The 27,146-nt window shown below is 38.4% G+C and overlaps 1 long non-coding RNA gene across 1 annotated transcript; it reads right to left on the reverse strand.

The window, feature by feature from the left end:
• Window positions 1–788: 788 nt before the first annotated feature.
• On the reverse strand, window positions 789–26,755 carry LOC145988411 (uncharacterized). The gene is made up of 3 exons (XR_014441753.1): window positions 26,618–26,755; window positions 9,413–9,561; window positions 789–879 (listed from the first exon to the last, which is right to left on the reverse strand). It is a non-coding gene; the product is annotated as an uncharacterized LOC145988411 (long non-coding RNA).
• Window positions 26,756–27,146: the final 391 nt, after the last annotated feature.

Genomic DNA, 27,146 nt, shown 5'->3' on the forward strand with positions numbered 1-27,146 from the left:
GGTATTTAAAACAAAGTTACTTGCCATAAAACAACGTTGTATGAACAGAAGTAACATCCGGAGAATTCAGGACTAGGTAGCCTCTTAGTTTCTTGTGGAAATGGAGCCTCTCCGATAGCGTAGTGGTTGAGGGTTAAATTCTCTGTGGATGCACATTTTTAATTGTAGGTCCACTATAGAACGACCACAAGGAGAAACCTTGGACGAAAAGTCCCCGCGCAGCTTTCCTTTCTTCCGTTCAGCTCGGGCCATAAAGAAGCAGGGTCCACTCTCCCCCACCCCTCCACGCGGGAGTACGATGCACAGGAGCCACGGATCTGCGCAGGTTCTTTGCTTGTGGTTCCACTATACCTACTGATTAGGCCATCTGAGCATAAAGTGAATTTAAAACAAACTCATCAGCCATACGCATCACAAATTCAGGATGTAAAAAAATCATACAATTCATGTAACGCTAGCCTTAATAACAGTACTTGCCTCTCAAATACGATTCATATTTTACCCAGTATTGGGCATCCTAACCACCGACGAAATGAATACATCAACTATGTCATATATACATACACGCACACACACACAAAGCATTACGTAACTTAATTTTTTAATTCCCACTTTTATAAGGCCACCAAAAGTGTTAAACAGCTGGTCTGTTTTCATGCACACAGCGTTTGTTATGCTTCAAGCTTATTGGCGCTTGTCCAGACCTCGTGTTGTTTCGGCCAGGTTTCCCATACTGCCCTGCTCCATTGACGTCAAATTGAATATCATCCATTCATGAGGTTTTTCCGGTTGCCTTGTCCAATATCTGCTGTTTTGGTAGGGTTACCAGACGTCCTCTTTTTCCCGGACATGTCCTACATTTAGCCTAATGTCTGGCTCCTGGGAGGAATTTAAAAAAAATAAAAAAAAGAATCACAAATGTCCTACATTTTTGAGCGTCACATAATTTGAATTAAGAAAATATTAGGGCTGAGCCGATACCGATGCCGATACTCTCACCGATACCCACCGATACCGATACTGATACTTAAAAATTGCAATAATTAAAATTTGTTCAAAGTATTGATCAATATTGGTGTGTAAAAATTCTTCTCCAATTATATGCATCAATTTACCAAGGAATTTGCTTTAGAATATTCAAGAATCGTATCAAAATATTAAAATATGTGTTATGTAATCACATGATACAGTTTTTCGTGCAGAATTGGTCAAAATAAAAATAAAATTTAAATTTGATATAATTTCCAGGATAATTTGACTGCCAAAAAGTAGCGCGACATGTTTGCGGACCCCGTGAAAGACCAATCTACCGGAAAAGTATCGGCCGATACTTTTCGATACCGATACATCGACATCGGTATTGGCTCAGCCTTAGAAAATATGAGCTTCGGTCGATAAAAGTAATCAAAGAAAGCATCATGCATTAAGACTCTGTGGACTGCACTCCCACACAGAATAGTGAAATTAATTTTGATTCAGACACTGGAAAAAAGTGACGACCAGAACAAAAAACTTATACCGAACAAAGTTATTGAACTATAAACCACCCAAATGAAACTTCTGGAATCATTTCAAGTTATGTTAAGGTCATTGTGTTTCATATTACAGTATTTCAAGTTATGTTAATTGCTGAATATTTGTTTGTCAATCCCGGTAATAATGCAAATCTTGAGAGAGTATTTTTATTAATGTCAGCACAATGTAGTGGTGAAAGAAATTAAATTCTCACATAGTCTGTAAAAGGTTTGGTACTGGTTTAGTTTAATTTCAAAGAGTTCACAGTTCCATATAAGTATATTTTTACAAGACCTGAAATTTTAAGAAAGATTGACTCTCCCGAGAATTATGACTGAAAACACGTGTGGTAGGATATGTGTTATTTATTACTGATTACAAGTTTGAGAATATTGAATCTATAAATCCTTTCAAAATCATAATTTCTTAAAACTAAAAATGTGTGAATTTTACATTATTTACTAACATGTTCTAGTAATGTGTATTTAATACTGCAAATGATTTGTGTCCTACATCCTGCCTTAATGAAGTCCTACATTTTGGGATAGGAAGTCCTACTTTTCCCTTATAGTGATCTGGTAACCCTAGTTTTGGGAACTTATATAACTCGACAGATGAAAGCACGCCTCGTCAGTCACGAAAAATATTAGCGGGTTCAAGTGACCCTCTGCAACCATATTCAAAAAGAACTTGCAGAGATTCAAACGTATATCCTTGTCAGGCTTCTTCAAGTGTCGCACAATTGTCACTCGGCACGATTTGAATTTCAAAGCCTCCAACACACGTCGGCAATTTCTCCTAGTATTGATTGATTTGGTGTTTTACGTCCACTTTATGCACAGTAAGGCTAATCGGGACTGGACCTACAGTTTAAAGTGGGATCCGAACCACTATGTACCTCCACCGGGTATCAAACCCTGTACCTCTTGATTACAAGGCGACGACGTACCACTTCGCCATCGGGGAGGCCAATTTCTCCTACTAGTTCGGCCCTCAAGACTCCTTTTCTTGATTTTATTAATTTGCACCATTAATTAAGATGTTCGGACAGGAGACTCTCTATACTTTGCACCAAGTGTGCTTATTATAGAGTTCATACATCTCTACCAAGATGAGAAAACCCCTTGCAAACTCGCGAATTAAAGTGTACAGTTATTTGTTTTTTCCTCCCAAAAACTTCAACAACGATTCCACATCCGCTGTGCGCGGTTTTCCTCATCAGGATTATACAAACCCTTGGCGTTGAATGAAGGTGACGACGATGCGTTGAAGAACGCCACACATTTCGGCAACGCAGGGGCGGAATTACGTGGTAAACAGGTGATGTCAGCGCTCACGCTCCCTTCGCCCGCTTACAGTGTCAAAGGGTTTTTCTCCCTTTGGTCGAGCTGTAAGATTGATTGATTGATTTGCTTTATTTTACTTCGCTTTTTGTGCCACTTTCGCCTAATTTGCAAAGATGGGTTTGAGTTATAACTAGGGACGGATTTATATGCACTAAAAAAGCCAAAATATGGATGCAAATATGCACTAAAAAAGGCAAAATATGCACTTAAAATACGCACTAAAATTTTAAAAACAACCTATTTTAAGGTTCTGTAGGCCTTATATGCAAAGTAAATGGATCAGTTACTCACTGAACGCAATTATAGAAATGAAAGTGTGATAAATTGTGCTTTTTAGGATCATCAAAAAATACTAATTTACAAACGTTTTTAGTTTCATGGAACAAAATAATTATATTACACGCATTCCTTTGTCTGACTACCCTTGTCTGGAGGCTCGCTCTAAAACTGCAAAATACGCGTATCTTGTTGGAAACACTATGCTCATTTCGTTGCATTAATCAATATCTTATTCTTTTACATTAGCATTTCAATTCACTAGTCGTTATTTATCGATGTTTTCATGTAGTAGACTCTTGCGATTGTCAGAAAATAAGTAATTGTATTTTGAAAATGTTCTTTCCATTTCACAAGATGCTGCTGGACAGTATTTGTTCGCTTCGTATCTTATGTTCCTGATGTAAAATAGATTTTTCTGTATTCAGAATTTTCAAATAAAGAAGTAAATAAATTTCAGTAGTGGAATACTCAGGCAAAACCTGGACAGGTTTTCCCTGCAACACCAAATTCACCCGTCGCAGGAACTGCAAACCTGGGTTTCTGGAAGCTATTGCTAGCTGCTTCTCCAATTCAACTATCTCAACTTCTCCTAGTACTATTTTCTTTTGAACAATATCGAGAAGAGATTGGATGGACAAAGGAAGTTAAAGATCTAATCAAGGAAATGTTACCATATTTTTAATACTTCATATAAGATTCAGATTAACTGCATTTTGATAGGAATTAACCACACAATTGTAAATTCTACATGGTACGTACAACTACAGGCATACCATAGTGGTCTGGATGGCCATGCGGGGATTCAACCTGCAAACACTCCGAATGTGAAACCATCACCTTAAGCGTCAATTCAAAGGAAACAATGCTGAATTGCTACATTTAACGTGCGGTCTGTTGGCGATAGAATTCGCACAGAGATAAATGTATTGAACCGTATAAAGATATTGAACTCAGGCAGCAAACCGTCTGCACTATGAATCTGTGTTTCACACCTCCCATGACATGGGAGCCGAACAAACGCTATTTGTCTCGTGAGATTTAATTGAAAATAATGCACAACGATAGACCAAAGAATAAGAAAAGCATATATTTTTTAAAACATAAATTGTGATGCAGGTTATGTACGAGATATAAGTGTGACAATTTTCCTTATCAAAACCAGAGACCGTGTTATACGCCCATAAAAACGGCATTAAATACTGTATATCAATTACTACACAAATCTCACGGGCGCTATCTGAGTTTCTGTAGAACTGCCACCTTTTTCCTTCCAATTATTTTAAGAGTAAAATTAGCGCTTCAAATCACTACTACTTTCGTGAAGAAAATCACCCAAAAATCATATTTAATCCTCACCAGTGTGTTGTTTGAATATTTAGCTAAAATCCATCGACAGACATAGCCGCAAAAAGTTATTGTGTTTTTATTATGTCTAATTTAGTACTAAAAGACGCTCAAAGTGCATCTGACCATCATTCCCCTAGTTTATACTGTCTTCTTATTTTGTACTCAAATAACAGAATGATCCTTCACTAGGTTATACAGCAGCATTGTCCGCAAAAATTAACATAAGTTTATAAAAATTACAGTGTCCAGGCCTACGTAGGCAACAAATGATTTCTGTTACCAAAAATGAAAGCTATGTTTGAGCATGGTGAATTTGCATTTCGGCAAATTTCAATTTAAGCTGCCAAAAAACTACTCTAAATGCCTGAAATGTATTACATGCTTAGAGCATACTTGACAATAAATAACTGCCGGCAGTGGTAAGCGCATCGTTACCTTATACCCTTTGTTGGAGCAATATGCTGTTACCAGTACTTCTCTCCTTCGGCTTTTAATGCCTGCCACTTCTGCAGCACACACACATAACTAACTAACTAACTCCCTAGCCTTCTTAAACCCGAAGGTTCATGGCTGCAGCAACACAGGCCTTCCATCTTTCCCTATCTTGAGCAAGTTCTATATACTCTTTTCCATCCCTACCGATTTCCCTTAGGTCCATCTCGACGTTGTCCCTCCATCTTCGTCTTGGCCTTCCTACAGGTCTCTTACCATCAGGTTTCCCAACAAGAATCCTGTAAACTCCTCTTTCCTCTCCCATTCGTGCCACATGGCCTGCCCACCTAAGTCTTCTTGATTTAATTATTCTAATAATATCTGGACATGAATACAAATTATGTAGTTCTAAATTATGTAACCTTCTCCACTCACCAGTCTCCTCATCCCTTTTAGGTCCAAAGATTTTCCTAAGGATCTTATTTTCAAATACTCTCAATTTATGTGCCTCTTTCAATGTAAGGGACCAAGTTTCACACCCATATAATACTACAGGCAAAATTACTGTTTTGTATATTTTAACTTTTAGTCTCTTAGATATGAAACGAGAAGACAAAAATTTATGAAGAGAGAAGTAACATGCATTTCCTGAATTAAGCCTACTTTTTATTTCCTCTTTAATATAATTTTCATTTGTTAATATTACTCCTAAGTATTTGAATTTGGAAACTGGTTCAAACGAGTTGTTATCAATAATTAGATTTTGATTATTACCTAACACTTGGTTTCGGCCTGTAAGCATATATTTAGTTTTCTCTTTGTTAATTTCCAAACCTATCTCTTTAGCAGTTTTGAAAAATATTTTAGCATTATTCTTAATTGTATTCACATCATCTCCCAGTAAGTTTACATCATCTGCATATGCTAACAACTGAGTCACCCCATTTAATTTTAGTCCTTCTTTAGTTTCTTTTACCTTCCTTACAGCATATTCTAAGGCAAAATTAAAGAGCAATGGAGATAATGCATCTCCTTGTTTTAACCCATCATGAATTGTAAATTTGTCAGACATATTAATACCCACACGAATTTTACTTTCTGTTTCACTGGTGCATATTTTTATCATACTAACAAGCTTCTTAGGTATTCCAAACGCTACTAATATATTATATAATTTATCTCTTTTGACCGAATCATATGCTTTTTTGAAATCAATGAATAGCTGATGGACATTTTGATTATATTCCCACTTTTTCTCAAGTATCTGTGTGATGTGAAAAATTTGATCTGTATTTGATCTGTTACGTTTAAATCCACATTGATAATCACCTATAATTTCATTAGCATATGGGGTTAGTCTTGTTAAAAGAATGTTAGATAATATTTTATATGTTGTTGAGAGTAGAGAAATTCCACGGTAATTATTGCAGTTCATTTTATCACCTTTTTTAAACACAAGAACAATTATGGATTCTATCCACTGTTGAGTGATTTCTTCTTTATTCCATATTAAACAAATTCATTTATGAATTTGACATATTAATGAATTTCCACCATATTTAATTAACTCAGCTGGTATTAAATCAATGCCAGGTGCTTTGTTATTCGTTAGCCTTTTAATAGCATCTTTAACTTCAGTCAAGTTAGTTTCTGGAACTAAAGGTTCTGCTGTGTGGACTTCATTTACTTCTGATTTATCTCCTACATGAACATTTAAAAGGTCATTAAAGTCGTTCTTCCATCTATTCAGAATATCGCTTGGGTCAGCTAGAAAATCACCGTCTTTATCTTTTATCATAAGAGGGGATGTTTTTTGGGGTGCTTGTTTATATTATGTTGCTTTAAAGTTGGTTTTACAAAAGGTTAACTTTAAATATATAATATATCAAAACGGCAAAAACAAAAGAGAACCACGCTTTACGCGGCCACACGCAGACCCTATGCCACGTGTGGTGTTCCGTATAGTAACAGATATCCCCTGAGATATCTGTTAAGCAACAGACGAACTTCAGCCTAACTTTAATAATTGGTAACTAGAGGAGGGCTTAATAGGCTTATGATTCACTAAAATGATAGAAGGTCAGACACCTTTAAACGACATATTTATTCATTGAAAAGAACACCGCTTGTGGCATAGCTGCCACCAAACATGAGCACTTCACTGTACATGGCACAAAAAAGATATACAAAAGATTTTGTACTTACATATCAGCCGTTTTCACACTATATCAATCATACCTGGGGCCGTACACACACTATTTCACTCTTTATTGCCACATCCCGACACATGGACAATTTTGGGGTACACCTCACTAAAAAATGAATATTATGTGCTTCCTTGGTGTAACAAAGGCTTTGGGGGAGTGATAAATGGGTTTTCCTGGCTTTTCTTGGATGGATGGCTAAGAACAACTTGGATATTCTCTGATATCCTATGGATGCTTCTATGGCGTCAGTTCTGCCGACCATGTGGTCTGGATTTCCACATGGGATGAGGGACACAAAACTCGCTATTTTGCTGAATTTTCACTGGGATCCTTAAATGCACTTGTGGACACAATATCCCACTTGGTCACACACACTTAGGCCTGTGTTTACTGTAACAGGACCTTAGATCCCTTTTCCCTTTATGTATCCTTTGTTGCTGGCACAGGTGGCCATTCACACACTGGATTTTACCAGCAACTTCCAGGAGACCTGCTCTCAGGTGGGTCTGTAATACAAGTGAGCTTGAATAGCAAGCTCAGAACACAATAGGCCATCTGAAAGTCTCCTCTGTGACGTCACAGCCTTGAAGGCTTCTCATTGGCCAGCTGGAGTCCTTTGAGATCTTTCCTTGTCTGTAGGAGAAATGCCACTTTCTCCCACCAGATGGCAGAGTTATCAATTGCTTAAAAAGTATAAACAAAAGTGTTTTTTCAGCTTTTCTGGCTTAATTATCCAGATAATTGCAAATGAGTTTACTTTTAATAAATTAGGCATTATTTTACCTATGGGTGAGTGTTATCTCTGATTTTCAGTAAAGAATAAAAGATTTAGTAAACATGTGATTTGGAGCACATGGTTTTTGTTCTCCAAAATGGCTACTGTTAGCCTAACAATGGTTGGTTCTTTATAAATAAAGCATTTCTACCCCTCCCATGAGTGACAACTGGTTGGTAAACATGACCCATGATTCTAATTGGGGGTGGGGGGTATAAGTTTCTGGGAAAATAGCTCTCACAAGCTTTCCCTGATGCCAACCTAATGGCCCTTGTACTTAGGTTGGCCTGTGGTTATTTGTGTGTGGGCATGTATGCCCAATGCTGATTGGTCATAATCAAGTTTACTTTAGGTTGCCACCCCTTTCTAAACTCATTTACACCTTTATATAAATCTCTGATATTTTTATTTTTGCTGTTTGTTTCAATTTCGTTAATTTTACTTTTCAAGTAATCTCTTTTTTTACTTCTAAACGTGCGGTTAACTTCTCGCTTTATTCTATTATAATTGTTTAGATTTGTATCATCAGAGTTATTTAACCACCTAAGTCTAGCCTGATTTCTTATTTCTATTAGATTATGACATTCATTATCGAAGTATGGCTTACTTTTTCTCGGTTTATGGTATCCTATACTTTCTTTAGCAGCACACACACACATGATCACAGATTTATCAAGATGTCACTAACAGATAATCCTCAAATAACGCAACCCAGTGTTGTCGTTGGAATTTGAAAATTTGACTAAGATCTCTGAAAGATCGTTCGTTGGTTGATGAAAGGGTGGGTTTTCCCTATCTGCGCAACCAGACCACCTGCAAACTACGAGATGAGTTTTGGAATGTTTTTGATCCAACTAGTGCCCAAGACCAGACGAAGCAGGCTATTTTTTAATGAAGACACAAAGGACGGGGAAAATGAAGCAAACAAACTTGAAACGAACAATTACAAGAAAATTACTCCCAATATATGCAAATTATATGCACGATAAGCAAAAATATATTTACTAACGTCCCAAATATGCATTTATATGCACTATAAAACTTTACGAGAGTAATCCACATAAACTGAAATGAATAAATCCGTTGAGAGCATATGAATTTTCTTAAGGAAAAAAAATGCAAATATGCAAAATACGCCCCCTAGTGATAACATGATGAAATTGATGAATGGAGACTCACAAGAACATCCATAACCTGGCCGGGATTTGAACCCGGGATCCCTCGCATCGTAGCGCGCTAAACACTCAGCCACGGAGGCCGGCATGGCACAAATAAGAAAACAGGAGAGCAATTTGAGCTGATAGAAGAGAGGGAGAAAGAGATTATTTAGCTATAAAATTACACACACAAAAAGGATTGTATTAAAAGTTAGGTTTGGGCATACGAGCATATCGGTAGCAATTTATTACCAATTCGGCCACTGGTTATATCTCTCGTCTGAAATAAAGTAATCATAAATGTAACTAGTTAATTCTTAAGAGTCGATAACTAAGTTATTTTTTAAAAATTACCTTGCAGTGAATTCGGCCAATAAGACACGAGGAAACTATCCTTTGCCTTTCTTCTTTATCAATTCTTACTTGCAGTTGCTTCTCCAGCTTCTCATCGTTAGGCCAATTACTAAGAAAGTACACATATCGTTGAATGAACCATGAGGAACCTAAAAAGTTCCAAAAAGAGAGAAATAAACTTCTGTTACCTCGCAACAAAGCATTTTTTATCTTCTGTAAAAGGAATTCGGAATCGTTCTTACCGATTCTCTTCGTCATGACATTAAACGCCGGGAATCCCACCAGATGTCTCTCCCTACTTAGCGTCTCAATGCACTGACTTTATGCCTTTAGGCTCCGGTGAATCATCTCGCGAATAAGAACAAAAACAATGAGTAATCTTGTCACATGTGAATCCGTAAACTGGATCCAGCATTGGAAGTGCAAGGCTATATTTTCCCACTACATTCCTTTGCTCTTATTGTAAGTCTGTGGCTAAAGATTAACATTATCATTTCAAATCGGAATGTTCCAAAGTTCATTTGGTTGGAGTCCGGGGTATGTAAGGAAAAAAGAGTATGAATATCCGAGAAACAAAATATAGAACATGATCCTTGCCTGTAGGTGTTCACCGTGTACTTTATGTCTCATTGCTTCTTAATTCAGAAGCTGGAATTCCCGGTAAGTCCAATTCAGCCTCAACATTTCACCTGCCGCTGCGATGGAGATGAAATGCTGGGGCAAGTGGAAAGAAGTTGATGAAGAGATGGCTCTATTAGAAGAGTTGCAGTCAAGTGAAGAAGAGGATCAGTAAGGAAGGCTATGTAACAAGTGGTCACACAATTCGTGTTCTTGTTTAGACAGTGATTGCCACGAAGAGGTACTAAATTGTGTGCATCCTAAAACTGAGTTTCTACGGGGTACCCCGTTCTACCCCGATGAAAAAGCAAAGAGGAGACAATTTGCGTCGTTTGTGGTTATTAAAGATTTGTACCAGAAATCTACTAGTTTTTATACTTTTAAAGTTAATAGTGTAATTTTTATTAGCATTGAAAGTTACGTATCCCGTTCCCCTATATACTGTATATATGCGTGCGTGCCTGCGTGCGAGGAGGGTGGGGCGTGTATACAGATGTCACCGCACATCACCAATAAACTTTCACGCATAGAAAGCATGAAAATGAACAACTCTCAATAACTGTTTATTTTTACCTCCCGATTGGCAGAGTAGTAACACTGTTGCCTTGTAGTTAAGGCGCCCTGGATTCGATCTCCAATGGAGACACATTGCACAGTCGCATGGATTGAACTAAGAACTGTAGGTCCAGTCCTCATTTACCTATATGAGCATAAAGTCTACTTAAAACAAACTTTGACATATTATTTTGTTACGAATCCTCAAAAACTGCATTTTCTATCCTGTATGAAATCACATGAGAAAATTTAGGGTTGCCTTGCCACTGCCACTGTAAAGTGATAAAATCTGTAGTGCGACACGGATAGACTAGACATCCTGTTGGCATTACAAATTCTTTATTTTGTAGAAACTCATCAAATGCGAGAAGCAACATTGTGTGTGCGGTGGTAAATGCACTATCTGAAGTTCTGAACAAAAAGACTAAGATCGGTGACATGGCGTTGTTTACATATTTTAGCCTATCTGTGAATAAAAGGGACTGAAAATCAAACAAACAAACAAGTTATACGAATTATATCTCGTCTGAAATAAAGGATCCCATCTTATTTCGCAAGCAGTTTCCGCAATGAGGTATATGTTGTGTGCAGCTGAACCTGTCCTGCCACGTCGAGAATTTGGTGACGATTAAGCACAAGAAGAACGTGTTCGTCTCACATATGCATTGTGGACTTTCTGTATTTTGCTTGAAAGCCTTTTTGTGATTCTTGTCCCGTAAACATCACAGAAATCGAAAAGAGGAAACAGCTACTATTTCTGGTTACAGAAGAAATGCATTTTATGGTAAACTATAAATGAACAGATGGCCTTCCTGTTAGTACATCTGAATATGTAAAGCAATTTTGAGTCAAGATATTTTCCCATATACATTCTTCTTGGATATTTAGCTTATATCTCGTTACGGTTCTGTGCATGTCTGTTTTGTTCTCAAATATCACCCTCGAATTGACTGATCGTATTCTGGTGTAAATGTTTGAACGGTAACATTGTTTTCGATACTGAAATGGTAGGCTACTGATTTCCTTGCACACTGCAACATGGCGTTTTTTTTTTTTTTTTTTTTTTTGTTATTTTATATAATTAACAGGAAAAAATGTAAAGTCAAAGAATTAGTATGCAGGTTTCAGAAATTATTGAGTTCATTTAAGGGATAACTACTGAAGAACCGAAGAATTTATCCCATTACATTATTATCAACTCTTAGAGGTGCTCAAACAGATTGTATTTTTTTTATTATACCACTAGATGGCGTGATAATGGTCATGACACCTTTAGATTTTATTTATTTATTTATTTATTCCATGGAGGTTTGTAAAAGACCTTCTTCGCCCAACAAAAGCGTGTGAATGGAATAATAATGCCAGAAATATTTTGGAACACATTACAAGAAATGTAATACCGATTTTCCACAAAGGAAACAGATTGAATTGTTTATGAATTTGTAGTTGTTTTCGTGCATAATACGGTTGGATGATCTCTTTGCCATACTAGAAAAATACGCTCAAAACATTGAGATCAGCCTGTATTCCTCAATGAGTGACATTTTTAATGAAAATTGTTTCATGTTGCATTTGGAACACACTCGTGCCAGTTTCTATAATTTTTCAAGGCAAACTGCGCGATCGAGCTCACTTGAAACAGGGCAGTTGGTTTTAAGTCTCACAGAAATACCTATCTTTGATGTGATCGCCAAGGAACGCAGCGGTGTATAACGGAACTAATTTCCGAGAGTGACGTTTGCACCGATGAAAATCAGGAGAGGGGGAATGTCTCGTCCCCAGTAACCCTTCTTGAGGGACACGCCGTTGTAATTTTCCCATGGAGGCTTGTGTGCATCATGAATTGCTTGCCCGTGCATTTCCTGCGCGTTTGGTGTCACTGCCCAGTTGCACTACTAGCCTTGGATGTTGGGATGGCCTGAGTGTCATTTTGTTTCCATATCTAATTTATTATATAATTTGTTATTTTTTTACCTATTGGTGCTTTTAGTTTTGCTCAAAGTTCACTTTATACACAGATAGGCTAATCAGGACTTTAGCTACAGTTTAAAATGGAATCCACCTGGATTCGGGCAAGGGACTCCTTGATTACAAGGTGAAGACGTTACCGTCTATTGAATGGAAAAATGGCTGTGTGTGCATGCACTTTCATAATACAAACTTACGACCAAGGGTGACCGCAGAGGGGGTCCAGGAAAGGGGGGGGGACTTGTCTCTCTGAGATATCTGGAAATACTTTATATAATTCAAATTTTGAAATTGTAGCGTGAAAACATGGACGAGCGGCGCCTTGAAAGACAGCAGATTAAGTGCCTATGCACATTATCCTAGTGATGGGGATGCTCTATCATAATTCTCGTAACTGGGGAAAAGCATCAGCCCACATTTCCCCTCACTTAAACACTATTGCCCCCCCCCCTGACAAGAAAATCCTGCGGGCGACCTTGCTTACAACAAATACTCTACCTCACAACGCCAATAATGGTAGTGACACTAGCGCCATAGTTTGAATCACTAATTGCCTTACTCTTTACGTGTATCTTCGTAATTACAGGCATATTCATTATTTATGTATTTATTAAGAACACGAAAGGCAATTGGTGAACTTTCAAAAAAGAATGGTCATGAAACCTTCATTTTTTTTTTTACATGGAGGTTTGTGAAAGATCTTGTTTATTTACGCGATATTGTTCAATTTCAAAAACGAATAACGGAATAATAACGCCAGAAATATTGCAGAACACGAGGCAAGAAATTTAATATCAACTGGATATTGCACTTACCACAAATGAAATACAGATTGAGTTGTTATTAAGTTTGAATCCCTTTGTAGTTGTTTTAAAAATCGTGTACAATATACTTGGCTGAGCTCTTTGATGCTGTACCATTCATTGCCAAAATACGTTAAAAAATTGTAATCACCCTGTATTTCCCAAGGATTGAGCCCTAATGCGTGTCTACGCATAAACGATAGTCTACACTTACCCGCAGACAATGTAAAGTATGTTATGCGTGTAGACAAAGTCACATATGTAAATAACATGGCGACCAGAGCAAGACGCGTTGCAGAGATGAAATGGTATTAACTTGCGTTTTATTTATTGAATGTTGAAGAAATGTAACACTCTTCTTTGCAATTACGAACAATGCATCAAATACAGGATGATCACAAAGTCTGGAACCAAGACCTGGATGCTACATTTCTGCAGGCCATCGAGACTCTTGCGTCTGGACTTACAGCTAGTATAATCCTGTAGAGGTTTGTCTTGTGTTTGTTTTGTCCATATATGTGCTAAGTACCCCAGCTTTTAACCTGTGCAAGGAGACTTTAGTTCTCACAGACAAGTGTTGATTGTAGTTACGTTAAGGGCTTGGTCCCGTATTATGTGACGGTTGCAAATAGCCTAAATGTTGACGCATCCACAATTTTCACTTCAAACACTCAACCAAGGGCTGGACGACAGGTTCCCCGGATGATGGATTCGAGATGGAACCATGTGGAATGGTCACCTGCGTCACCTGATCTCAACCCCATGGAGTTTCCCGTATCTTGAATTTGTATGCTATAAAAATTCTGGATCACCTCCGGGAAAGGATAACCACCGCAGTTGCTGCTCTGGATCCTCGTGATGTGAAGAAAATTCAAGGAAATGTGCGAATTAACGGACAACATATTTTGTCACCGGCAAAGGAAAATTATTTTTATTCCCCTCAAAGAAAATACAATTTAAAAGTATATAGCATAAGCACAGACAAATGTAATATTACCTTTGTCTGTGGTATAAGCTTAACTATGTAGACTTTGCAATTGCATTTTCTTCTTTTACACTGCCATGTTCTCAAAAGAGCTAGATAGAACAAATGCAAATCAGCACTATGCCATGAAAACTTAAGCGAAGAACAGCTGCTGTTGTCTCGGCTCGGTGTTCAGTTCCAGAACATGTTACAGTGTCTCACAAGAAACTTGTAGATAGTTTAAATGGACATTAAGTTTGAGCTTGGCAATAGAAATTTAGTCAAGGTTTCGGTGTCACTCTATTTCAATAGCTCATTTTATGTTTGATTTGGATTTTCTTACAATGTAAATGTGTGTACTAAGTGCTTCTAAATTACGCTTAAATGTTATTGTAATGACCCCGAGTTTGCCATTATTATTATATTTTATATTATTATTATTAGTATTATACAGTTGATGATTCATATATATATTCATAAATATATTAATGCCTTCAACCAATTTTCTAATATGGCCGCCTTTATAATCAAAATTATACACATATCTACAAGTATGAATAGCGGCAAATTTAAGCAATTTATATAGTTTCAACATTAATCGTTTCATTTGCTTTTAAATATTCTAAAGATTGTTGTAAGTTTCATTTTAATCAAGTTACTGAAGCCTCAGTTAATAATTTCTGAGTTAAATTCCTTACATCTATTTGTTGTTTCATGTTTCAGGCAAACGCCGTTCGTTTCTCTTATATTTTGAAAGCCATTGTTGATTTATTTAAACTCTTGTGGTGTTAGAAGATCACGCGCTTTTCATTGTTGCCACCACATACTAAATTCATTGTGCCAGATTACTGTACATTTCTAATATATTACTGTTGGCTTTTATCAAACTTCCTAGTATCAAAAGGTTATTGTGTCTGGTAACACTGTGTAACTGAGGAGGTGTTTTCGCCTTCCAGAAAAACGGTTAGTATATTCCTTTTCCGGAATGTCTGGAGTAGCGACGCGCAGAGGCGAAAGCTTGTGGGCGGGGCCCAGACTATGTGGCGCTCCCCTGAATGCAGAATTCCCACAGAATTACTGGAACGCGAATGACCAGTCGAGTCGCCCCCTCCCGCGCGACCCCTCTCGTCCGCGCGTTCATTGGACGAAGCACACATCGCAACGTGCGCGCAGGACGCGTTCGCGTTCTCTTACTCCAGACATTCCGGAAAAGGAATATAGTTGCGCGGAGAGATTTGAAGTAGCAAGAGGTGCTTCACGTTACGGGAAAGATAGGATTACGCATCTCGTGCTGTACCGTTCGAAAGTATTTGAATTGTAATTTTAGTCTTACATGATATACGTGCGTGTCTATAATAAACGTAAAGTTGAACATATTCCGGTTTTTCTTTATTTCGAAAGTGTATTTCGTACTTGTGGATACCTGCATCAGGAGGACAACCTCGTGGGTTGTCATTGGACTTCACCTGTGGATCCAAGGGGAAGGAACGCAGTAACTTAGCCCGAACCCTGGGATTATCCAGCATGCTCTGCTGAGCTTATAAGTTAAGTGTACTTGTGAAGTGCACCGCTACGCGGAACGTAGCATTATCAAGATTTAATGACGGGGTCATAAAATCCAAAATATAAAGAACAGACAATAGTTTAGTTTACTGACTGGTAACATATTACAAATTTGCATATCCCCCCAGAAAAAAGACCACCTCCCGGAAGGAAATCACAAATACGCCACTGGGGGCACCCCCCCCCCCTCAAAGCAAATAGCTTAATTCGCACAGTGGTTGAGACTGGTGCCTGACGGACAAGGGGAGCACGTTTCGAATTGAGGAAAAGTATTGTTCACTTCTCCCATGGGTCAAGGCTTTATGGACACCATGATGCTCGAAAGAGAAAGAGCTAAGACTTGTTGTTGCAAACGGGATTGCCTCCAACTAAAAAAAAAAATAAATAAAAATAAAGTCGTTTTCACGTTCAGAAGACACAATGGGCTCTTATGGGCAATGCTTTTCTTATGGGAAATACGAGCGCGCTGTTGTGAAATTTCTGGATTTACAAATTTAGCTTAAGTAAAATCGGTACCTGCAGTTTTGCAGGAAATTTTGTAGAGAATACGATGGTGAACACAAAAAACTGGTAATTTGCTTACATAATTTTAGATAAATTAAAAACGCAAATTTTCCGTGAAAACACAATTTTTACATTGTTTTCATTCCTAACGTTGAAACATGCCGTAAAATTGAAGCATTCGTTATTAAAAAAAATGACACTGTTTTTTAATTGTCATAGGTGATGGTGGTACTCAGAATTTATCAATACTTTAAAGCATATTCGCATTAAAAAATATTCAAATAAAGTATGTGGAGATTTTTTATATTCGTGCAGTAGAAAATGTCGTCGCTGGCCATTTTTTGTTCTGTAATTCCAAGTAAAAACTTCCAGCGACAAAGTTGTGGAGAAAATAATGAAATTATTTTTTATAACCACTCAAAGGTTCCCAGAAATATTACTTCCATGCATTTGGAGTTTCTTTTTAACCCGAACCGCGCGCGAAGTAAGGAGACGTTGTCTGGCCATCTTGAGCCGACTCACCGCAGCATTCCGGCTATCACCACAAAGTTTTCGAGTTGTTATTTTATTTCCATTCAGTAAAAATATGAACTTCATGCAGTTTGTTATAATAGAATTGAAATTACTTAAATTTAATAATTGACAATTATTTCCAATGCTGCTGTTGTGAGCAACATTAGTGCTGTCGCAAATACACGTTGTTTTCGTTTACATTACTGTCGACATTAATACTGAAATGAAGATCACCTTTCAGTTTCCAACGTACACATAAATTCATAGACACCATATTAACCTTTGAAAGGCTTTCCAACACGTGACAAAATATGGGGCTTCAAGATAGAAATATGACATGCCTTGCTTGAGTCATTCACGTCTTATCAGTTCACGTGGGCCATAACTCATTTGTTTGTTTGGGTTGCAACTTGAATTTAACCCATGTGCCAGGTTCCCCTTACTTAAGTGAAAGATCTACTTTGGTCTGTTTAGACTTTTTCCCTCTCCCGAAAAAGTGTTTTCAGTTGTGTGAGCTCTCAGTGATTTTTACTTTTTTAAGTGATTTCTGAAGTGTCATATTCGTGCATTGCACTCGCGTGTGTAGTGATCGCAATGGATCATAGTAAAAAGGGTAACTGTAACGTTCACAGTATAATATTAATATTAATAATTACATATAATTATCATTATATATACAAAATATGTAACACCTTCATTGTGAAGGAAGGTCATCATTTCCCGGCGACATGAGCTAGCGCTGTATTGGCAACACTGTACGGTTTCTCCATAAGCGCCGTTGTCTCTTCTGAACGTGAAAACGACTCTAGATAGGAAACAGTATGATCGAAACCTGACACTCTTCCTCCAGAACAATTATCTAAATTGAGTTTTTTAGTGTAATAGACGTTGCTTACGTACACTGTGTGAATTATCAGCCAATGAAATTTTAGCGTAAATTGCATATGAACTACGTGAGGATGTAGATTTTATACTCTACCACAGTGTTGTTAAAGTGGAATACACCGAGATGGCAACACTAGTTAAAGTACAGACGATTCAGCCGATAATTGTAATAAGAAGCTGATTGCTTGCAGTGGGCTCTAAACATACGTGTGAAATTAGGAGTTGGGACTGGAAGCGTAAGTTATAGATGGGTGTTTCTGTTTTACATAGATGAATAAGAGCACGTGGGTTCGCAGAGGGACTCCCTTCCAACCATGTGTGAGATTTGTATCAATAAATTGGCTTCCTTTGGACTCGGCTGTGTTTCACATCTCATCACAGCAATGAATCTCTCAGTATTGCATCCCAATCAGTGTGAAATGGTACAGCCTATCACGTAAGGGTTTTGCTGTGGCATTTAACACAGAGGCCTCGCCACCGGAGGTCGAGGGTTGGCTCTTGCCCACCCGAATAACATATGGTAAATTCTCAAACCATTCCATGTTAACCCTAGCTTAGCCCAGGGGGGGGGGGGGTGTCAGATCTACCATCTCTAGTTTTTCGGTTTTTCAACTGTGAATTGTTTAAATAAACAATTGAAAATAAATTACATTGTTCTCTAGATTGTTCCCAATATTTCTGTATTGCTTTTGTTCATAAAAACATAAATGTAACGTACATAGGAGGCAAAATTCACTTGGTGGGCCTATCGAGACGCTCATGCCAGTAACAGTGTACAATTGTTTGGTAATTATGGCATTTTTTAATTATAATAATAAATATATAACGGCACCTATATAAATAACAAAAAAAATAGATAGAATAGTAATATATTTATTGTAGCTTTTAGTGAATAGTAAAATAATGTGTGTGACACTCATGCAATAATTGGTTATTTCTCTCTTAAGGAAAGTATTTTTTGTAATTTTTATAATTAATGAATACTGCACTTATAAAATAGACAAGAGAAACAGTGATTCAATAAGAAAGTGTTTTCTTGAATTTTAGAATTTTAGTGATAATAAAAGTGTGGACCTGTCAGTCCCCCTCAAGACAATTTCAAATGGCACGCGTAAGCTAGGATTAACACAACAATGTGTCCTTTTTAGGAGAGAGAGTGAGAAAGAAAGATAAAACTGAGAGACAAAATGAGAAAGTGAGAGAAATGTAGAAAAAGAAAATAATAATAATAATAATAATAATAATAATAACCCATGGCTCGACAGGCCTCGAAAGGGCCTTGGCCTATCTCCCGGTTGCCAGTCTCCCTCCCACAATCATACCTAGAGGTGTGGAGTTCTTCAACCGGGAATGGGGTGACGTGGGGTTAGCACGTCGAACCCCCAGCTGTTGTAGGAGATTTCCGAGACCAGGTTACGCTACTCATATATTATATAATCCCCTCGGCTGTTAAGTTTGTTTGTTGTTTTTTATAACATTGTCGTCTCGAACAACGATCCAAGTGCAAATTAAAACTCATAACAAAAATTCAAGCTAACCGAAGGTCACTTTATGCTCAGATATCTTAATCTGGATAGGCCTCCACCGGGGATCCTATCAAGCAACCTACAATTAACAATATCCTCCCCATTAGGGTTGGCGTAATAGTACCATGGGAGGATAAAAGTGGAAAGTGGAGGCGTTTGCCCCCTCAACTATGAACATCGAGTTTTAGCAATAAATTGCCAATTAATATGATAATTAATAGTGATCACTTGCTCTCTTAAGGTTTAAAGTTAACTGATCGCCCTTCCAGTAGGTGGAATATTACGCAAATGTCCACTACATATCTAAAACTAACTACTTGCGAAATAACATAAAAAGGAAATAGCATCCCCGAAACATCTGAATCTAAAAATAAATTGCTACATAACGTAAGATTGAATAATGTTATTACCGGTCCCCTTTAGAACTAAAATTATGTGATCGACCCCGGAGGAGAAGCTAGCAGTAAATGTTATGTGAACCTAGTGTGCGTAACTAGCAAAGAAAAGGTCATCTGACACCTTGAGAAAAAGCAGTTAATTGAAACACTGTACGGTACAAATAAATTAAACAAATCAATCAACTCTGATGAATCCTCTACACGTAGCTGTAGACTACATCTAACAATATGGTAAAGTAAACTAGAGTTAAGTGCTCCCCTGTGCTTAGCACCACGCCATGAAGGCGTATAGGGGTGTGGGGGTAACGCCCCACACTTTCTTGATCCGGTCGTGAGTGGAGGTGATGTGATCAGCATCCTGACCGCCTTTACTCCCCAGGGTTTCCCCCAGGTACCCATGTCATTCGACGCTGGGTGACGGAAATAGAAATGATAATACGATTATTGTCAGGAAATTGCATAAAGAATTGAATGATTAACACGCTCTTCTCGCACAACTGAATTACACGTACAGTAGAACATAATGTACATACCAGTAAGAAAATGATGAACGCAGATTATTAACTGTGGTAGTATACAGTCTTCTTTCACCTTTAAATTTCAACGTTTGTTCGTGATCATTCCTTAATTGTTACCATGGAGACCCTAATTTACGCGCATTTCTCAGAATTGTTGTTAGTCTCTTAATTGTTACCAGTCTTCGAAACTTTACTTTTAAGATACTAATCACACGAAGGAAAGTAAAAGCATTAATTACGAGAAAAGTGCATAAAATCTATAGCTTTAAGTAAATGTGTAAATGTCTCGGATATTGAATACACACTAAAATATATATGGTATTTATAAATATTTATATCATATTCTTCGACTCGCTATAATGAATCGAATATTTTTGTAATTTACTTACATAGAAAGCTAAATTATCTTTATTGTTAACTTATGTTAGATGTTAAAATCATGCCCCTCTTTGAATTGGAATATGAAGAGTTATATTGTAATGCATTAAGTGAAAGCCATTTTCAACTTGCTGTTTGGTGGAATTTTTCAGATATTTAATAATAACGAAAATAATGTTAATAAGAACAGAAGAGAAGCATCGTATATAAACCATTCGTTAAAATGATTATGCAGTGAACGTATACCTATACGTATGTAAGAAAATGCATTAATTTTGGATTAATTACAAAAAAAAAAATCCTGTATGTTTCTTGATTCATGTGCACGGAAGCAGAAGTTTTCGTCAAATGATGAATCAAGAAACCAACAATGTGAAATGTGGAAAAGTTGGAATACCCTTATGCAAAGATCGTGTCCGTCTGTCTTTGCATATCTCAAAAACTACTAGTGTTCTGAAGATTAAATTTCGTGGACAGGTAGGCCTACCAAATAATAGTCCAATGCAACATAAATTATCTCTGCCGCCCTCCGTTGGCGGAGTGATTAGCACAGCGTGCTACGACGCCAGTGTAGGGTGACCATACGCCCCGTTTTGACCGGGGGGGCGGGACACTCCCGTTTCGGACTAAACGGAAGCATTTCCCTTAGCATTTTTGCTAGCATAAATACTTCCAAAAATCTTATAGCAGATAGTACTGTACAGTACCCGGAAGCATTTCATGTAAGTTATCGGTTAGCTTTTGCGATTGCAATGTATAACATATACAGCACGAAAGCCACATCGAGTTATACCATCTATGCCGAGTGCACGGTGTTTCCAATTGAACCAACTAAAATATCCTTCCATACGTGTACAGTAAACGTTGTAAAGTATGTATTTTTAGCAGTGCCATTGTTTTATACATAATACAGTTTTATATGAAACGTTATTCCTATCGGTTGAATAGTTATCGGCTTTTAAAAATGTGAAGTGATACATTATATACATCTCATGCGGCCGCCATTACAGCTGCACTCGTGACCTAGAGGTCGCTTCTGATTGGTTATGCTACGAAAAATGGTACGGAAATAGGACGGATCCTATCCTTGAGAATTTGCCATGAAGTATCCCATGGCATCTGAAATGCCATACGATTTTTCACTTTACACGGTAGCATTTTGTTCATGGCATAAATGTTGAGAAAAATGCAAAGGAATATGCTTTCGTCTAAAGCGGGCCTTAGAGATATAAGAGGGAAGCACGAAGCAGTCATTCTTGTTGCAGTAGTTCACTAGTTCCCAGAGCCCTCACTTGAGCGTGGTAAGCGCTTGACAAGATGTACCATGCTTCACGAGTGCACACTTGTTCTTGTGTTCATCGTAGATACACATTATATTGTTACAGGATAATTTTGAAAGAACTGGAACTTCGTATCCCAGCACATTCGTTGATTATTTTACTGTGAACTTCCGCTGTAAATATCTGCATTAATTCTAAGCGTTACGGTTCTTTCTGTAACACGCTGGGAAGAGTGGGTGAAACAGGAGGAAACTTTTCTTCGTTTCACCTACATTCGTAGAATGTGAGGGAAATTCCATGACATCATAACTTTTCGTGCACAAGAGTAAAGCGTATGCAAAGGAAGGCTCGAAAAAGGTAAAAACACAAAGAGAGATATTTTTTAATAAATACTGTAGATACAGAAGGTGCTTTATCTTATACGTATTTCTATTTACCCCATTATGTCTTATCACTTCAACAATTTCTAAAATACAACAGTAATAATGTATAATTATATTTCTATTGTTACTATAATGCTCCAAAGGTAAATAATGATTAATGAGTCTACTACAACCCTGCCAGAGATATGTGTTTGCTCATCATATGCCAGTGGCGGATTGGCGAACTGTTGACATCTCGTCCCCTGGGTTCATTGCAGATTTATAATTAGTTTTAGAGGTCGTCTCGAAGGATAATCGCTCAATTTTAGACATCAAGAGGAAACGATCGCCATTTACTCTCATGGTAATTGACGACTTTCCTTTTTGATATATCGAACATGGAAGTTTTGGAGAGATGGTTCAAGAAATCCGCCCTCGAAAAATTATCCAAGCACTGAAACTAGTAAATACCAGTCGCGTATTCGGAAAATTTGACCTGATTTACTGCAAGAATTCTTATTTATTGTATATTACATCCCCATTTAGATTATGTAATAGAAATGAAACGCCAACAGAAGTCCTATCGCTCTATACATAAAGAGAAATTTCCCTTGGTGCTGGGAAATTTAGGCCCAGTTTTACGTAAAAAGGAAGATTTTATGAAAAATATACTATAAATTGTCGAAAATTTGAAGTGATAGGCCTAAATTTCCCAGAACCAAGGAAAATGTCCCTTCATGTATAGAGCGACCACAAGGAAAAGAACCTTCGGCGAAAAGTCTCCGCGCACCTTTCCTTTCCTCCGTTCAGCTCGGGCCATAAGGAAGCATGCTCCACTCTGCCCCTCCCCTCCGCGCGGGAGTACGGTGCACAGGAGTCGCGAGTCTGCGCAGGTTTTTTTGCTTGAGGTTCCACTATAGAAAACACTGCCTCTGCCAAGCACGGCATAGAAACCAGAAAGAAAGAAGCAGTTTTCTTCTGCCAACGCTGTTTGCAGCGGTGGAAGTAAACCCGCGGACCGAGTGAAATAGCCACTTGCTTCGCTTCCCTCGCCCTCCCCGTGTGCAATCGGGGAGAAAATCCAGTAGTCAGAAGGGTTCGATGAAGAACGATTAGCAGTGGCGTGCCCAGGAATTACGAAAGGAGTGGGGTTCAGTATACATTTTTAAGTATTCGGCCCTCATTTTGCCATCTTTTCCTGCCGTTGACGTTCTTTGAATACTGACCCTCCCCTCCACCCCACCCCCTTTGGCACGCAACTAACAATCAGTTACTTAAATTCTGGTTTTGAAGTTTGGTTTCAAAGTTTGCATAATATATAATAAGCAATTGCCTCTTAATTAAAGCTAAGTATAGAAAAATATATATGAAAAGTTTGTTTACCGGCGCCAAACGCAGTAACATGGAGAATACGCTCCTGATAACTATACCATTTCTTGAAGGTTTAGTTTTTCAACTGAAGTGAATCAATTTTGTATTGACAAAGTTTACGAAACCTAAAGCGTATTAATAACATTCATAAAATAATAATCTTATAGATCTTGCATTTTTTATTTGTTGTGACATTACTTTCCTTCGTTGACATCTGTTTCATAAACAAATTAACACGAAATAAGCTAGACGGTGCATGCACCTACTTTCTTTTTGAATTATTAATAAAATAACTCATAGATATTATTCATAAAAATAAAAATCATTACTATGGTTAGCCCATTTGGTTAGGACCACTCCCGAAATATTTTTCTAAATGCATAACTTCGGAGGCGGGGCTGATCACCCTCTCAGCCCTCCCCATGCACTTTCTACGCACAAATAAATTTGAATCACTTATGACAAATAGGCTTTTTAAAAAAATGTGTAACACAAAGGCATGGGAAGGGGAAAGGTAAAAGGCAGAGGCGATGACCAAGCAAAATAAAAAGGTAAAGTATTCCCCTGTGCATAGCACCACGCCATGAAGGCGTATAGGGGGTGTGGGGGTAACGCCCCACACTTTCTTGATCCGGTCGTGAGTGGGGGTGATGTGATCAGCATCACGCCCCTGACCGCCTTTACCCCCCAGGGTTTCCCCCAGGTACCCATGTTATTCGACGCTGGGTGGGCGCCGGGGCCGCTTCCACCGTTAGAAAAGTTCCCGGATTTGAACCGGCCGGGGATCGAACCCGGGACCTTTAGCATGGTAGTCAGACGCGTTACCGACTGAGCCACCGCGGCCACCTGATGACCAAGCAAAATAATAAAAATATTTTAATTTTAATTTTATATATTTTAGAGAAGCAGTAAAAATAATAAGTCAGAATACTCGCATATTTGTGCGAAATAAGCCAAGCGACAGCATGAAACAGCTCGAAATACGCAAGAGATTCGCTAATCTTAGCGCATCGAAATGAGGCCCCAGAATCATGAATGAACTACCCCTCGCGCCGAACACTCCCGCCAAATTTCCTATTGAAGGCAATGGTGTTCGTCGGCCCAGCTCATCGCAGAATGGTGCGAATCTCTCTGGTCTCTGCCGGTGACGAGAACAGCCGAACGCTTCCGAACAGGCAGACAGGTCGAACGAGCTGTACTTTCCCCCACTCTTGAAGGTCTGGGTCATAACATACCCTTTTTTTCAGTCCCCATCCCCATGTTTACAGCCACGGCAGGGTTCTTCCGAGTTTCCAGTGGCGTGCTCAAGGAGGGCTGGTGAGGATCATAATTCTGCTTAGGCTCAATATTCTTTGGGAAAAAAAGAAGAAGAAGAATGAAAAGGCAAGAAAACAGGGCAAAATGAGAACTTCAGGAATGACTACTAAAAATACACGTACCCCCCCCCTTCAAAAATCCTGGGTACACCACTCGAATGTCTGCTTTTTCCACTGCACACATTGAACGATATGAATCTGCTTTTCATTATCAAAACAACAATTGGCGGCGAACCATAAAGGTTCTTCTTACCTTTAAACGCGACAATTGAGGTGTTTGCATTTCAGTTTCCATCATATTTAATAATTCTCTTCGTATGGTATAGAATTGTGTCTTTTGTAGTCGTAAGGTCTATGGTATGAGCTTTTACATTGAATTGGCAGTGACCTTGGCGTTTATCGCAGAGAAATATTGCCCCCCCCCCCCTCCGTTGAAATATTGACCCTGACGATTGGCAAAATCTTGCGATGACTACGTAAAAATGTCACGCTTCGCCACTGGTAAAAGGGGAGGACTTTTAATAAGGTTGCTTCCCTTAGATTTTACATCAGAATTCTTTTCCGACGTTTGGGATTTATATATAATATTCCGGATTTGCCACTGTGAAGTGTATCTTTCCTTTACTCCCTACTTTCAAAAATAACAAGCCGCCTTCATCCCCCCCACCACCACTTCCTTTCTTACCTCACCACCGAAAAACAACCTCAGACTGGCATCCTGTTTTCGAGGTTGGTGGCCACCTGGTGGGAAGAAAATGAAAACTAATCTTATTTTTATCTCCCCTTACGCCACCATTTCCAGATCCACATCGACGTCTCAACGTTGTGTGACTAACGACGGATACATCCCCCCTGTGTGTAGGAGTCCCCTTCCGTTTTTTAATATGCGAGATTTCCATATAAAGACGCGATTCAGAATGCGAAATGCGTCACAAAAGGCACAAATGATGGGAAGTGACTTGTCCGTGGTGCAGGAGCACTGATCTTTAAATTCCTGATACATCCTTATCCCCACCTTTTAAAAAGAAATAGATGGAATACAGCAAATTGTGGAAATAATTTTTGCATAATTTTAAATTTTTAAAATAATGCAGCCCGTTTACAACCTTTGTAATGAGAAGAGGAAGAATTTTTAAAAAGGAATGAATGAGTAACGTTACAGATATGAAAAAAGATAAAGAAGAAACAGACCGAGCAATAAAGGATTAGACATGCAAAGGAAAGCATGAAAATTAAAAGAATAAAAGAGCTGGCAGAAAAGAAATGTAAAGTCAACGAAATTGAAAAAAATATAAATCTTTATTAAGTGAGCTACATTCGGCATATGTGTTTCCCCACTTAACACTTGTGAGAACATAAGTTATTCGCAGTGGCGGCGATTGGGTTCCAAAACTAGAGGGGCAAGGTGCCAAAACTGGTGGGGGCGCACCTGCTCCCTCGCCCCCCCTCTAATCGCCGCCACTGGTCATATATTAGCACACCTCGTTACGACGCCTGAGGTCCAGGGCTCGAATCCCGGTCTGATCATGAGTGTTCATCAATTTCATAATATCATCACTCGTTCTCATCTTCACAATTAGCCAAAAGTGGCAGAAAAGCGAAGTAAAATAAACCAAATCAAACAATCCTATAAGAATAGAAAATACGTAGCCTCTAAAACATTGCAAGTACAAGTCAACTTACCCCTTATAAATGGCAACATTCCATGATGTGGATATTTGGAGGTTGGGCCTCTCACTTCAAAATCTCAATTATTTGTGGAGGGATGTTTTCGGCACCACGCTCCAGCAATCTTTAGCCCCATGGTTGCTCCCAGATCGCCATTTATTACAGGTTGGGATAGCCTGGACATTGCTGAAACTATAATATATAATGAAAGGGAAAAGTTTGACGAACTGCTTGTAAAATAAGAATACAAATTAACACATTTGTTTGTGCATTATCTCAACTGAATTCTCCATTTGTCCTATATTTCAAATCATCTTCGAAAATTTGCGTGGGCCAGGACAGGAGACTGTGCCCCTCGCCTAAACCACGCCGATGCGAAGAGTTTGTACAAAATAGAGTACAAAAGTACTTGACCATTCATGTTGGATTAGTAAGTATCACGGTGATTGATAGGTGCGTGCTCCCTTCCCCTTCAACTGCAAAGGTACTTCCCACCCCACCCTCCACCCTCACCCCCGGCAAAAATTTGTGGTTCCGCCGACAT

Source organism: Lepisma saccharinum, chromosome 5 (genome assembly GCF_977018435.1).
Source record: "Lepisma saccharinum chromosome 5, izLepSacc3.1, whole genome shotgun sequence".
Lineage (NCBI taxonomy): Eukaryota > Metazoa > Arthropoda > Insecta > Zygentoma > Lepismatidae > Lepisma > Lepisma saccharinum.